Here is a 15361-nt window from a genome sequence, read left to right on the forward strand (position 1 = left end):
TCGGCAGCACAGGGGTTGGAGGCCACCTGTGGGCAGCCTGGGACTGGGATAGAGGGGGGAGTAGGGGGGCCGGGGGCACTTGTCGCCTGCGTCCTCTTTGGGGGAGTGGCCGTGTCTCAGCGTGGTTGTGTGGCATGGGCGCGCCGGGGGGACGGCTTTCCCAGATACTCACCTTGGTTATGGGTCTGCCAACAGCTTGGAGCTGTCCCTGGACCACAGACCTCCCTAGTACCATGCGAGAGGGTCAAGGTCCAGCGCTCCCCCAGAGAGCTCCTAAATCTATTCCAGGAAAGGGAAAAGGAAACACTCAGAGGGTGACCTCTGGGGCATGGAGGATGAGGGGCCCATCCCCCTTCCCCCCTTTATTTGCTATGGGTCACCTGGACCTCCTTTGAAGTCTGAGGCCTGCGGTTGCCCGGCTGTGTGACCCTGAGTGATGGGGCTGGGGGGCTGGGAGACTCTGTTGAGAAGTGATGGGGCCGTTACGGATGGTGAGGGGCTGTGGTGGGGAGGTGGGGGGAATGCTGGCTGGGGGCTCAGGAGCTGACGGTGAATCCACCAGTGGAATCTGGCCCAGGACCCCTTGGTTCGCAGATCTGAGGCCACTCACTGCCTTGGCACCGAGGGTTGGCTCCAGAGCTGAGGCTGGAAGCCCAGGGCTGGGGCAGGACAGGGTTGGCGGCTGCATCTGAGTCCCAGCGCAGAATCCTGGTTCACCCAGAGGAGATGGAATGAGGAGAGGCATGGGCTGTGGACTCAGGAGTGGAGTTCGGGTCCCGGCTGGAGACAAAGGCCCTGTCCCTGGCCTCTCTGGGCCTCGGGTTCCTCATCTGCGAGGAATGAGGAAGCCAGTTCCCGTGGGGCGCTGTGAACGGATGCGTGAAGTGGCTGCTCGCGGCAGTGCCCAAGGGTCCCCTCCCTCCTCCTTCCACTGGCTCTTTGTCCCCCAGGTTGTTCTGGCGCTTTCCAGCTGGGTAGACAAGCACTGTGGGAGGGCACCCTCCACCCCCCCACCCCCCCACCCCCACCCCCCCACTGCCGCAGCCCAAGGAGACCAGAGACACTGCTCAGCCCCACCCCTCCCTGTGTCCGTGAGTCCCAGACAGGCTCACGCTGCCACATGTAGCCACCACGTGCTGCCCACATGGCATGTGATCTCCTCCACCTGTGGCAGCCACCTGGGTGCCAAGACTTTTGACTTGGTGACAGGAGCAGCTCCCCACCTTCCACGAAGCTGGGCAGGGGTAGCCCCTGCGGAGCCCACGGCACAGGGTGTGGGCTGTTGTCCCCTGGAGCCACGTCGATTGGACAGTCGGGTGAAGTGTCTGTCTGTGCCTGTGGTTGGGTGAGATCCGCATTCCCAGCTCCCGAAGGCCCACGAGGGCAGGCGTCTCAAAAGCTCTCCCACCTTCCACCCTGGCCCTCACGTCCCACCATTGACAGTCACTCCATTGGGATGAGCACTGGCTTCACCTTTTTTTTAAAAAATAAATTTATTTGTTTATTTTTGGCTGCGTTGGGTTTTTGTTGCTGCGCGTGGGCTTTCTCTAGTTGCGGCGAGTGGGGGCTACTCTTCGTTGCGGTGCACGGACTTCTCATTGCGGTGGCTTCTCTTGTTGCGGAGCACGGGCTCTAGGTGTGCGGGCTTCAGTAGTTGTGGCTCGCGGGCTCTAGAGCACAGGCTCAGTAGTTGAGCCTGTGTAGTCAGGCTTAGTTGCTCTGTGGCATGTGGGATCTTCCCGGACCAGGGCTCAAACCTGTGTCCCCTGCATCGGCAGGTGGATTCTTAGCCACTGTGCCACCAGGGAAGTCCCTACTGGCTTCACCTTAATTCTCATCCTGAAGTGGTGGTCGGATGCCATCTAGTGCACCCACCCCCTCATTTTATAGATGAGGAAACCAATTCCCAGAGGGCAAGGCACAGCCCATTGGGCTACGGTGGACTGGGGGTTGGGGGGACAGAGCAATTAATTCAACAAACACGATGAGTGCTGCCTGTGTGTCAGGCGTGTGCAGGGCTGGGGCTCTGGGTTGAGGAAACCATAGCCTTGCCCTGGAAGGCACATGGCCCGATCAGAACATCACAGGACCGACAGCTGCGGGAGAGGGAAGCGGGAGGAGGAGGCCGGCCTGGACCATGGGTTCCCGGGAGGTGGCCTCTTTCTCAGGTCAGTGGGCTGTAGCACCTGGGGCAAGGGACTTAGCCTTTCGTGCCTTCTTCTTATTTGTTTGTGTTTAAAAATCTGCTACGGAGTGAAAATAGTAATATATGGAACCTGTGGGGTTGTTGGGAGTTCATATATGACGTGTTTAGAGTTGTGCCTGGCACACAGTAAGTGCTATATAAATGCTGGGTATTATCATTAGGGTAGCTGCTCCGTTGCCTTTGGTACCTTTGGTTCCAGTGCATTGATCAGATACCTTCCTCCCCAGGGAAGTGGCTGGAGGGGAACAGTTGTATGGGGGGAGGGGAAGGGGAGGTTGGGGTGTGGAGCTGGGAAGGGCAGGCAGAGGGAAGGCTGCTGGGGACCCACTGCGCTCTGGCCAGGCCTTGTGTCTGCCTCCAGGGACATGGCAGGGCATTGTTTGGGCTGGGGGGACGCTGGCCCCGCAGGGCTCCCTGACCCAGGGCAGGAAAGGAGCCAGGGATAGGGTGGGGGGCACAGCAGTTCTTCCCTTTTTAAATTACAAAAGCATCTATGCTCCATGTTATAAGTCCAAAAACCATAAAATGTATCAAATAAGCAATGAAAGTCCCCCTCTAAAACCCTTTTGATCCCTTTAACCCTCTTCAACTCCTTTCCCCAAACCCACACGTCAAGATTAAACACCATTAACAATGTAAATTGCATCCTCTCTAGATCTTTTGTACCTTTTAATAACCTATGTATACACTTATAAATACCATTTTTGTTTTTAAAAAAAGAAAAGAAAATCACGTAACATGACACACATTGTTCTGCAACCTTTCCCCACCTAATGATGCTGCGTCTTAGCATCCTTCCCCGTCACACACACAGGCTCCTCCAGTGTCTTTACTGCTCTAGCGCTTCCATAGCATGGACGGACCAGAATTTATTTGACCATTTCCCCAGTAATGCACATTCGGGCTGTTTCCAATCTTTTACTATTACTAACAAGGCTGCCGCGAACATCCTGTACATACATCTTGTGTCTACGTGCAAGGGTCTCTGAGGCTGGATTCCCCAAGGGGAATGGATCCCAGGGTGAGAGGGACGTGCATTTACAATTGTGAAGGCTCACGGGTGGGCATCTTTAGGGTTTGCTGGTGCAGCACCACCACGTGTGTACCTGTGTGTTCAGATATCAGGAGAGCTGTGTTGTGTGGGGAGCATGGTGCCCCTGACCCAGGTCCCCATACTCTCAAGGCTGCTGGGGCTCCCCCCTCCCCTCCGGTGCATCCCTACTGCTCCTCTGCCTCCCTCGCCTGGGCCTCAGCCCCGCCTTGCAATCCTACTCAATGTCCTGAGACCATCCATCTCCTCTCTTGCTTCATTCCTCATCTTCGCTCTTCCTGCAACCGCCCCCCTACTCACTCTCAGCTGACGACCTCACCGCCTGTCTCACTGAGGCAGTAGAAGCCACCAGGGGAGAACGTCCACAGTCGCCCACTACCACACCCAACTGCCTACCTGCTTCAGTGCCCGAGTCCCCTGCCTCTTTCCTGGAGCCAAGGCAGCCCCCCTACTCTGCACAACCGGGTCTTTAAAAAACAACAACAACTATTGTTGAGAAAAAAAATTCCAAAGCATAACATTCACCCTTTTAAAGGGTGCAGTTCAATGTTGTTTTAGCATATCCACCGACCATCACACACTACCTGATTCCAGAACATTTTTATCACCCCCAAATGAAACCCCATACCCATTAGCAATTGCTCCCCATTCTGTCCCCCACTCACCAGTTCCTGGTAGCAGCTAATCTACTTTATGGAAAAGTCTAGTGTCTATGAACTCACCTATTCTGGACAGTTCATATGAATGGAATCATACAATCTGTGGCTTTTGGTGTCTGGTTTTTTCCACTTAGTGTAAGGATGTCAAGGTTCATCCATGTTACAGCACGTGTCAGTAGTTCATTCCTTTTTATGACTGAATAATATTCCACTGTATGGATATACCACATTTTGTTTATCCACTCATTAGCTGATGGACATTTCAGTTTCCACTTTTTGGCTATTATGAACATTTGTGTACACATTTTTGTGTGGCCGTATGTCTTTATTTCTCTTGGGTACACATAGGAGTGGAATTGCTGGGTCATATGGTAACTCCATGTTTAACTTAAAGTTTTTTTTATTGAGATAAAATTGACATATAACATTATGTTATATACATACATGTGTACAACACAGTGATTCAATATTTGTATGTATTGTGAAATGATCATCACAAGAAGTCTAGTTAACATCCATCACAAATATTGTTACAAAATTTCTTTTCTTCTGATGAGAACTTTTTTTTTTTTTTTTTTTGCGGTATGCGGGCCCCTCACCGCTGCAGCCTCTCCCGTTGCGGAGCACAGGCTCCAGACGCGCAGGCTCAGCAGCCATGGCTCACGGGCCCAGCCGCTCCGCGGCACGTGGGATCTTCCCGGACCGGGGCACGAACCCGTGTCCCCCGCATTGGCAGGTGGACTCCCAACCACTGCACCATCAGGGAAGCCCTGATGAGGACTTTTAAGATCAACTCTCTTAGCAACTTTCGAATATACAATACAGTATTATTAACTATAGTCACCCGCATTTAACTTTTTCAGGAACTGCCAAGCTGTTTCCAAAGCAGCTGCACCACTTTACATTCCCACCAACAATGTACAAGACTTTCAATTTCTCCACATGTTGTCGAATTGAATCGGGTCCTGCTGCTCACTGCTTACAAAATCAATACTCACAGATGTTCGTAGAAAAGAAAGATGGCTTTAATCAGAATGCCGGCAATCTGGGGAGATGGTAGACACAATGTTCCCCCCAAACCACCTCCAAAGATTCTGCTCGGCCGTGAAAGCTTTTTAAAAGGGAAACAGGGAAGCAATCTAGTTCATCACTGAGCCCGGGGGTCAGCGTTGTCGCCATCCCCCACCGTGTGCAGGCTTATGTGAGGATTTGTCGATCCCTTGGCATCTTCCTCTAGACATTAACTTGTCCGCAAAGTTTGGTCACCCAGTTTGTTCAGGAGGTTGCTGAAGGGGAAGCTAGGGCAGAGATCTGGTCACCAGTTACTTATTCTTCATGTCTACTTCTTCGATCTATGGAAAGAACTGACAAGTTAGACAAGGTATTGTGTGACTTAAAGATCTGAAAGGTGCGCTGGGGCCAGAGATGAGTAGAGCATAGGGGCGCCTGGTTTAAAAGTTGGTTACAATATGGCTCTGTTAAAGCGACAGGAAAAGGGGCTTCCTGCTGAGCGCAGTTTCCTTCAAAGAGCTGCTTACACGCATCCTCACCGACACTCATTATTGTCTTTTGGGTCTTAGCCGTCATAGTGGGTGTGAAGTGGTACCTCGTCGGGATGAACAACCAGATCTCATCCCTTCTCACCTGCTGGAGAACAGTGCTCCCACGATTCTCCCCTACGTCTCCTCCAACAGGTTTCTCTCTCTCTGCAATCACCCCCGCCAGCATTCAAGCAGGTCCTTATTCCTTCCCACCTTAAAAAACCCCAAACCAACTCCTCCTCCAGCTATCTTCCCACCTCTCTCCTCCCTTTTACAAAAGAATCCACAAAACAGTGGTTTCAACTTGTCCCCAATTTCTCTCTTTTCACTCTTTCTTGCACTTACTCTTTTTTGTCTCCATCCATTTCCAGAACTGTTCTTCTCAAGGTCACCGGCGCCCTCTATCTTGCTGAATCCAGTAGAGCCTTCTCAGCCCTGATGGGGATCAGTAGCCTTTTGATATGATTGCCCACCCCTTCCTCTCTCTTGACTTGGGTTCCAGGATCCCAGCCTTCTGATTCCCTCTCTTCGCTGCCTCTTCCTCTTAATTTTCCTGCATCTTCCTGACCTCATAAGTCAAGGGTTCCGTGGCTCAGTCCTTGGTCCCTCAGTTTTCTTTCTACCCTCTTGGATCTCATCCAGTCTCATGACTTGAAAGTCATCCAAGAGCTGATGACTCCAATTGTATCTCCAGGCAGGACCTCGCCTCTGAGCTCCAGACTTATTTATCCAACTGTCCCCTGGACATCTAATGGGCAACTCTGACTGGACAAGCCCCAGATGAAGCTCCCAGTTCCTCCCGTCAAGCCAGCAAATCCTGCATCTCAGTAAGGGCAACACCATTCTTTCTGTAGTTTACGCCAGAGCCTTGGAGTCGTAGATGACGCCTCTCTTTCTCTCCCCCTCCAGAGAATCCTGCCACCCCTCCCACTGCCTCAGCTACCCCCGGGCCAAGCCACCATCACCTCCTATTGGAGGTTTCAGTGGCTTCCTAACTAGTGTCCCCGTTTCCACCCTTGACTCCACACAGGGCCCGGAGAAGTCCTTTAAAAACTCAAGCTGGGTTGTGCCCTTCCTCAGCTCAGCACCTGCGATGAAGCCCCATTTTGCGGGGTCAACAGCCTTACAGCGGCCTCTGAGCTCCTACGGAATCTGGTCCCACCTCCTACCACTCTCCCACCCTCCACTTAGTCCTCACTGGCCTCTTCTGTTCCCCAGACACAGCAGGCATGGTGTGGCCTCTGCACTTGTCTGGAATGTTCTTGCCCAGAAATCTGTACGGCTCTCTCTTCATCTCCTTCCAGACTTTACTTAAATGTTACTGGCTCAGAGAGGTCATGTCTGACCACTCTATCTAAAATCACAACCTCCTGGGCAATCCCTACCTTCTCCTTTTTTTTTTTTTTTTTTTTTGCGATACTTGGGCCTCTCACTGTTGTGGCCTCTCCCGTTGCAGAGCACAGGCTCCGGACGCGCAGGCTCAGCGGCCATGGCTCACGGGCCCAGCCGCTCCGCGGCATGTGGGATCTTCCCGGACCAGGGCACGAACCCATGTCCCCTGCATCGGCAGGCGGACTCTCAACCACTGCGCCACCAGGGACGCCCCCTACCTTCTTCTTGATTTGTTTTTCTCCTAGTGCTCACCCTTCTAGCATGCTGTATATTTACAGCATGCTGTGGGCCTTGTTTATTGTTTCCCACACTAGAATATAAGCGCCAAAAAGCAAGGGATTTTAGTGTGTTTTGTTCACTACTATATACTCAGCCCTTAAAACAATGCCTATCACACAGCAGGCCCTGAATAAATATCTGTGAATGAATGAATGGATACCAGAGGTCTGGAAGTTCTTCTCCAGGCTCAAGAACAGCCCCTATAAGCCATGCCAGGTACTGCCAGCAGGTGGCACTGTGACTACAGAAATGGCAGGTCCCTGGCTTCCCAGCCACTATTTTCCCCAGAAATTCACTCACTTAGATGCCCCCGTTTCCGCAATAAAATGCTGGAGTGTGTGTGTGACAATGTATGCGCCTCCCAGGTCAGTCTTCTGCCAGTTTTTTGTCTCCTGTCAGCAGTGCTGAAGACCTGTGATTATTTTCGGGCTGAGGAGCGTCACCAGCCCCGGCCCTCAGCTCCAGGCACAGGTGATGGTGAGGTGCCTGGAATTGGGCAGCCAGGTTCTGGCAGCTGGATGGATTTGGTGAGACCCTGGGGAATCTTCCAGGGCGCCCTGGGAGAGAAGTGGGGTTTCACCACCTGTCTCCTCTCTGCTCTCAGCCATGGGACCCGTCCCGCATTCCCGGGGCAGCCTTGAGCACTTGGGCTCTGTCCAGCTCCGACCAGTCTCAGCAGCCAGGGAAACCCTCTTTCCTCCTCCCCAGGAAGTGAGGAAAGCTAAGTGCCCTCTGCTCTGTGTTCCTGCTGCTTCTCACTATCAGCACATGGAGGAATGAGCAAGGACCCTGGGCTCAGAGCAGGGCCCATTCCTGGCTCTGTCACCTTCCCGCTGGATGACCTTGCCAAAAGCTGAGCCTCAGTTTTGTCATCTGTACAACGGGAGAGATGTACCTGCCTCATTGTGGGGAAGTTCGGGTGTCTGTAAAACACCTCAGTAAGGACTAGTTCCCATCTTTTTTTTTTTTTAATTTTTTCATCCATGCCACATGGCATGTGGGAATCTTAGTTCCCTGACCAGGGATCGAATCCGTGCCCCTTGCATTGGAAGCACGGATTCTTAACCACTGGACTGCCAGGGAAATCTCTAGTTCCCGTCTTAAAGACAGGAGTGTGAGGGCTGTCCAGGCAGCCCTCACAGGCTGATGTGCCTCCTGTGAGCCCAGGGGCTGTGAGGCACTATCAGGACCAAAAAGACTTGGTTGGCATTCAAGGGGCTAAGAATGAATGGAAGATACGGGACTAAACCTAGGTGAAAATAATTAAATAACGAGTATGAGACAGAGCACAAGAGATGTCAGCAGGCCACTCATGATGAATTGCCCAGGGAGAGGTTCCAGGGATGGTACTGCTGTCCATAGAGCAAACCAGGATGATGACCCCAGCAAAGGGCACCCTGGTTCCACTGAGGCTGGTGGGGGTGGGGGAGGAGCCACCGTCAGGATGGGGAGCTCCTTCTGGGGGCGTGTCATTAGGACACTTCAGATGCTGGAGATGACGCCCTCCTGCAGGACCCTGGAGTGAGGAGAGTAATGAAAGATGTTGCCGCCCTTCCCATCAAGTCCAGTGTAACCTTTAGGCAACATACACTCTCCAGAGCCACGTACTGTGGAGACAATACAAGCCGAGGTCGTGAGCGCCAATTCCTGCTGAGACTCTGCCACCACCTCAGAGAACCCGTGGGCCACTCCCTTCCATGAGCACGTTTTCCGTGTTACGCTGAAGGCGAGAAGCCGTCAGGGTCTTGGGTTTAGCATTTCCGAGGGCAGATACAGCTATAGCACCATCCACCTCTTCCCTGGGCCTTAGAACTGTGGTCCTCCATCCTCCCTGCCAACATTCCTCAGAGCAATGCCGGCCGGTGCCCAACTTTTTCTGCCAAATCTTAGGCCTCCTGCCTCTGCCCTTTTTCCTACCTTCCCCCTCTTTTTTCCGATTCTCACAATTTCCCTGAGGAAGAAACGGAGGCAGCAGGAAAGGACCGAGGAGCCCCAGATGCTCCCCCTCGCTGACCTCAGAGACCCTGCACCTGCCTGGGGAAACTGCTGTCTCGTGTGGCCCCTGGCAGGCATGGGGCAGAGAGGCCCAGACCCGTCCTGGACAGTCCGGCTGCCTCTGTCCCTCTCTCCACCCATCTGGGCTTGGCACTGCTGCTCTGCCCGTGTCCGTGCTTTAACCAGCTGCCTGCATGGTACAGAGGACTTCTGCTGGCCCCTCTGGGCCTGCAGGGCTGGGGCGGCAGCCGGCAGCTGGGAGGTGAGTCTGTTTACTCCACTGCCCCCCCACCCCCGCTCTGCCCCATGGCACAGGGCAGAGCGCTCACTTAGATTAATTAATCTGCCGCCCAGCCTGCTCCTCCAGCGCATCTTTTATTCATGGACAAGTGGCGTTCTCTGCTTTACCAGGACACGAGCATCAATATTTCATCTTTGCTTCGCCTGCCAGCATCCTGCTCCCTCCTTCCTGCTTCCCACCAGCTCTAGGACCCGGAGAGCTGGGCTGTGCTGGCCTGGCCCCGGGGCGTCATCACAGATGTCCACGCTGCCTTCTTCAGCCCCTCAGCCTGCCTACTGTGCTGTCGTTGGCAGAACCAGAAGTCTTTCTGCGTAAGTGAGCCGGAGATGCAGCGCAGGCTGAGGGGCCAGGCCTGGAAGGAGCGTGCGGGCTCAGGGTCCTGCGGGGTTGAGGGAGATGTGCCCTGGTGCGTGTGTGTTGGGTGGGGTGACGCTGCAGCTGGCAGGACCGGCTTGTCACCGTGTTGCTGGGTGATTGTCAGGACAGGAGATGAGGGCTGTGCCTGGCACACACCTGGGTACATGGCAAGTGCTCATTTTTCTGCCTTCATTTTCTTTCTTCATTTTTCTCTTAGACCAGGTGTCATTGGTTTTTTCCACCCTCCAGGCCTAGGCAGTTGGATGAAGGGAGCGATGCCGGCATTCAGGATTGCACTTCCCTCCTGCCAGCACCCAGCCTGTCTCACCTTGTCTGCTTCTTGGCTCTCCAGGCCTCCACGTCGGGGCTCAGGACAACGGGGGCTGAACCTCGGATCTGGAGGGGCCCTTACCCAGATCCTAGCCCAGGGCTCGCTCAACCTGGGGTCCCAGAGGGGGCATGAACCCTTGAAACACAAAGTCACTAAAATCACAGGTGACGTGTGTGTTTGTGTGTGTGTGTGTTTTCTGGGGAGGGGGACAGCCCTGGCTTTCATCAGATTCTCAGCAAGGTCTCAAAGCCATGAAAGGTTACAAACTACTAAATTCTAGACAGGTCAGATCTCCTCTTTTTGATGTGGGAGGAAGAGAATTAGTGGGGTCACTCATCCAAGGAGCCACCTCGAAGGGGTAAGGGTGAGTGTGGCAGCACTGAGTAGGTGCTGAGGTCGCAGAGGAATATGCTGCAGTCCTGCCCTGGAGGACCTGGCAGAGTGTGGAGCTGGCGTGGAAGCCGTAACCCTCAGGTGGCTTTGGACAGGCTGTGGTCCTTTCCCAGGCTGGTGGCCAGCACTTTGTTTCTGCTCTGTTCCTGTCTTGTGCACCAAACTCCCCCTCCTTCCCTGAGGGCCAGGTGAGGCGTCCCACTTCCCTCCTTTCCTCACACCCCGTACCTGATCCCTCAGGAGCCCCTGCCCACTAAACCCCCAAATACCTTGTTATTCTACTTTTCTTCTTCCTGAATCTTGATCATTTTTAACAGAAAAGGGAAATTAATCATGAGTGGACAGTGTCTGGTGGACTGGCTCTGGACTCCGGGAAGCAGCTGGGGACCAAGGCTTCCCCTTGGTCTTTCTCTGGAACCTCACTGGGTCCCTGTCTCTGGTGTCTTCACCTCTATCTCTGTGTCTCTTTCCCCTGCTTCCTTCTTCTGTCACTTGCCTTCCCACTGACACGGCTGAATATGGGGCCCCACTACTCTTTTGCTTTGGTGAAATCATCCATCTATATGTTTAATCTTAGACTATTACATGCATGCTTTTTAACTATTTCAGAATCTTTTGGCAGCAAGATGTGCATAGATTACTGCTTGGAGATGAATGTGCATATGTGCAGGGTGGGGTCAGGCTGGCTCCAACTGGAGAGAGGGGACCAAGTAGAGGATTCCTCAGAGAGAGGAAGCTGAAGGTGATACACCTCTTGTGTTGGGGGGAGGGACCCTCGCTGCCATTCCTCTTGACGGGCCCTCTTTAAAAGTCGATGTGATTTGCTCAGCCACAGCCCGGACATTGCTTGGGCCAGGTGTACTTTTGTCACCAGCCTGCCATCTCCTGATAAATTCCCCCCTCCTCAGCCAGTCTTGGACTTCACAGCCTCATTCCGGCATGACATCATGGACCATTCTGTCCTTGGGCCCCTCTTACTGTGACCGGGGCTGGGGTGACCCTGGATCTGAAGTTTGGTGCCAGGAGAAGGGATAGATGGGTGTAGGGGAGACAAGGGCAGCTGGCACAGAGGGCCAGAGGCGGGAGACCCTCAAGGGGGAGATTGGGAGGTTCCGGCTGCGGGGGATGGGGTGCTGGCCAACGTGTCACAGGCGTGCCCGCGTCTCTCAGCCTTGAACTACATTCTCCCTCCATCAGCACTGCAGCCTTGAGCAACTAACTAGACTCTTGGGGGTGGGAGAGGGGTGTGACCAAGAGAGAAGGGGACTTTGGCCTGAAAACCAGAGGCAGAGGCATCCTCACCCTCCCTGTGGGCTCTGGGTCCGGGGTTCTCACTCTGACCCTTAGCCCCCCTCCCCTCGCTGCCCCCATCCCCCAACATACCCCCTGGTCTAGGAAGAGGAACCTCAGTAGCGGAAGCAACTTCCTTGGCGCCATCGCTGAGGCTATAAGGTGTGGCTGCTAACGTACCTTTGAACAATTAAGTAACTTCTCTGTGCCTCAGTGTTTGCACCTGCACATTGGAGAGAAGGGTTCTCACAGGTGTGTTGTAAAGATTAATTGAGTTTACACCTAAGCAGAATGTCTGCATACAGTGAGTGCTCAATAAGTGTTAGCCATTATTATTATCATTTGAGATGTTCTAGAAGGTTCTTCCCACCCCTATATCTCCTTCTGGAATTCCTCCTCCACTTATTTCTTTGGATCATAGTTCTTCCAAAGGCTCCAATGAAGAAACACAAAATAGCACCTGACAACACCGAGTGAGGGTTAAGAACAGGAACCTGAGGCCTGGCTCCACACCTCGTCTGCTGTGTGACCTTGGGCAGCTCCACAGCCTCTCTGAGCCTTGATTCCTTCTCTTTAGATGAGATAACAACAGACCCAGCTGTAAGGTTCTTGTGAACACAAAACGAGACCAAGTGTTTAAGACACTCAGAGTGGTGTGCGGCATGGCATGAGTGGTCAAGAAGCACGAGGCTGTCACTTTACGAGGTGCTGGTCATGCATCACCGCAGCAGATGCCGGCCTCAATTCTGAGCCAGCAGTGCAGGCTCACCACACCCCTTCCGGGTGAGAAGACTGAGGCCACGAGAGGGGAAGTGACTTTCTGAGCTGGGCTAGAACTTGTGCCTCCCGGCTCAGGGACTGGCCCTCAAAGCCTGGCCCGGGTGGCTGTCACTCTTGGCGTGAGGGGAGGAATCAGGTGCTTTGCTTCTGCTCTGAGGCCTGGAGGGAAGGAAAGGGGCCGCCAGGGGTGGTGGTAGGTGCGAGTGTGAGGTTATGGTTGTGGGTGGGGACGGGGCTTCAGGAGACACAGCGAACCTCCCACTTCACAGCTTTGTCCCAACACAGCCCTACTCTCTGCCGCTGTGAGCACACCCATGCACCCTCCTCCGGCAGCTGCCAGGGCCTGGCTCTGGGCTTGGGGAGCCCTAGAATAGAGCCCCATCTGCAGGACTGGAAGCTGGGTGCCTGCCCCCCACCTCCTGGGGTGTGGCCCTCTCTGGTGCCTCCAGGCCTCAGGATGGCTAGAGACTGGCCCCAACCCAGGGAAAAGCTTTAGACATGATTTCATTTTTTACTGAGATTGTAAGTGGGGGAAAAAGACAAGTAAAAAATAACCCATCTGGACTGGGGGTTGGGGGGGAAAGCAATTTCCTTCTGAAATCTCTTTTTCTGATTCTTGAAAGATGCAGTTTGGAGATGTCTCGGTGCCTCTGGCTGGGGTGTGGGCCAGGCCACCTACAAGGCACTTGGGTGGGCCCTGTGGCGTGGCTGGGGGCAATGGAGGAGGTGGGGAGGGACTAAGGCCTTGCTGGGTTCCAGCTGAGCCCTCAAGGTCAGGCCAGAGGGGGAGTTGTAGGCGGGGAGAGTGTGGCAGAGGGAACGCTGAGGACCGAGGGCGGCAGAGACGGACCAGAGGAAGGGGTCGGGGGTCCTGATGGGCAGAAGGGTGGGGGAAGGTACAGCGGAGAATCCCAGCCTGCTGCAGTTGGGTCGTGGGTGGCCCAGCACCTAAAGGAGGCCCCTGCCTTGGGTCAGGATCTCCGATCTCATGGGGCAGAGGCACAAATCCCCCCGGAAGGGCAGTGAATTCTAATCCCTTTTCTGGAAGGCCCTCTGGGTGCTGCGCAGTCAGGTGGTCCCTCTGGGGCGGTGTCCGAGCCCTCTGGAGCGTGGGTGGTAACGGGCCAGCCTGTAGCCTCCGGGTTCCGGAGCTCGTTGCCCTCCATTCTCCACGTTCCCCGGAGGCGTCCTCCTCGGCCGCTGCTTCTGTTCGCAGAGGTGTTCTGGCAGCCACGGCACAACCGTGAGGATTCCAGCTTGGGGGGCAGGATGGGCCCCTGTGGGTAGGACGGAAATGGAGACTGAGGCCCACGGGAGGGGCCTGCCCGGGGCTTGTCCTTCTCTCTGACGTGATGCTAACCCCATGTTCTAAAGCACCAACCCTCCAACTAACCCATCAACCACCCGAGTCTACCGACTTACCAATCAAGCCGTCACCCCACTAACCAATTCAGTAACCACCAACCAATGCATTACCCTACACGGTGCCACACCACCACCCTGGCAACCTTCTAAGCAACTACAACCAACCCCCCAACCAGAAACCCACCAACCAGTCTGCCAGCTAACCTGTTCTTCCGCCATTCTACCACCCGACTAACTAGCCTATCAACCAACTCGCCAGTCAACGCATCACCTTACTGTCCAATCAGAAGACAGAAACTACACGGTACTATTAACAGGAAGGGTTTAATACAGACATTATTAACTATGACAGGGGATAACTTCCTAAAGATTACCTACCAACTATTTTAATAGGAGACTGCTTACCTACTCTAAAGAAACAAAGGAATAGCAGACGTGGGGAGGGGTCACTGCCTCTGGGACTGAGGCAGAGCATAATGGAAGGAGCAAACCTGGAAGAGCCTTTATCCAGAAACACGCCCCCGGGGTTGATGACGTCACTACCCTGCTAAGGGCGGGAACGGCTGGCGAGGCCCCCTGGACGGCAGGAGAATTTGCGAGATGCCACACTGGTGGAACTTCCTGGGAAGCTGCCTTTGGGGAGCTGGAGGAAGCTGTATGCTGCGGAGGCCTTACTGCAGGGGCCTGGAAGGGAAACCCCTTCCTCCTGCTGTGTTTAGCCCCTTCAACTAACAAAGCTTAACAGAGAGGCAGCTGGTAAAGGAGAAACATTTAGAGTCCAGCCATGATCACAGACTAGGTAATGAAGAGTAGATTTGAAGCTGAGAGGCAATAAGGTAATAACTGGCGTGCCCATTCTCTCACCTCCCCCACAACCCAGGAAGCCTCTAACCAACCTCTGAGTCCATGGGCCAATCAGCCAATCAGCTAAGAAGCCTAGTCTTCCAACAACCCACCCCATACCCTACCAACTAGCAATCCTCTAACCAATATACCAGCCCATCTACCCACCTACCAGCCAACCCAGCAACAGAGTGTTTTTTCTTTTTATTTTTTTAGTGGGTATGTATCTGTTAATTTCATACTCTTAATTTATCCCCCCCCACACACCTTTCCCCTTTGGTAACCATAAGTTTGTTTTCTATGTCTGAGTCTGTTTTCTTGATGTTACCCCATTCCAGGCACTGTGCTCAGAGCTATGAGGACAGCTTCCACCCTGAAGGAGAAACACTTTGGAGTAATTATCCAGGCTGGGGAGACATAAGACCAGTTCAGGGTCAGCAGGGACCTGTCACACAGGTGACACCCGTTAAATGGACAAACAGGGCAGACGGTGCGCTCTGAAGTTAGTAGTGGGAGAAATGGTGTGGGACAGCTTCGTGGAGGAAGGGAAGTGATCTGGGTTTTGAAGAATGAGCAGA

Source organism: Pseudorca crassidens, chromosome 9, assembly GCF_039906515.1.
Source record: "Pseudorca crassidens isolate mPseCra1 chromosome 9, mPseCra1.hap1, whole genome shotgun sequence".
NCBI classification, from domain to species: Eukaryota; Metazoa; Chordata; class Mammalia; order Artiodactyla; family Delphinidae; genus Pseudorca; species Pseudorca crassidens.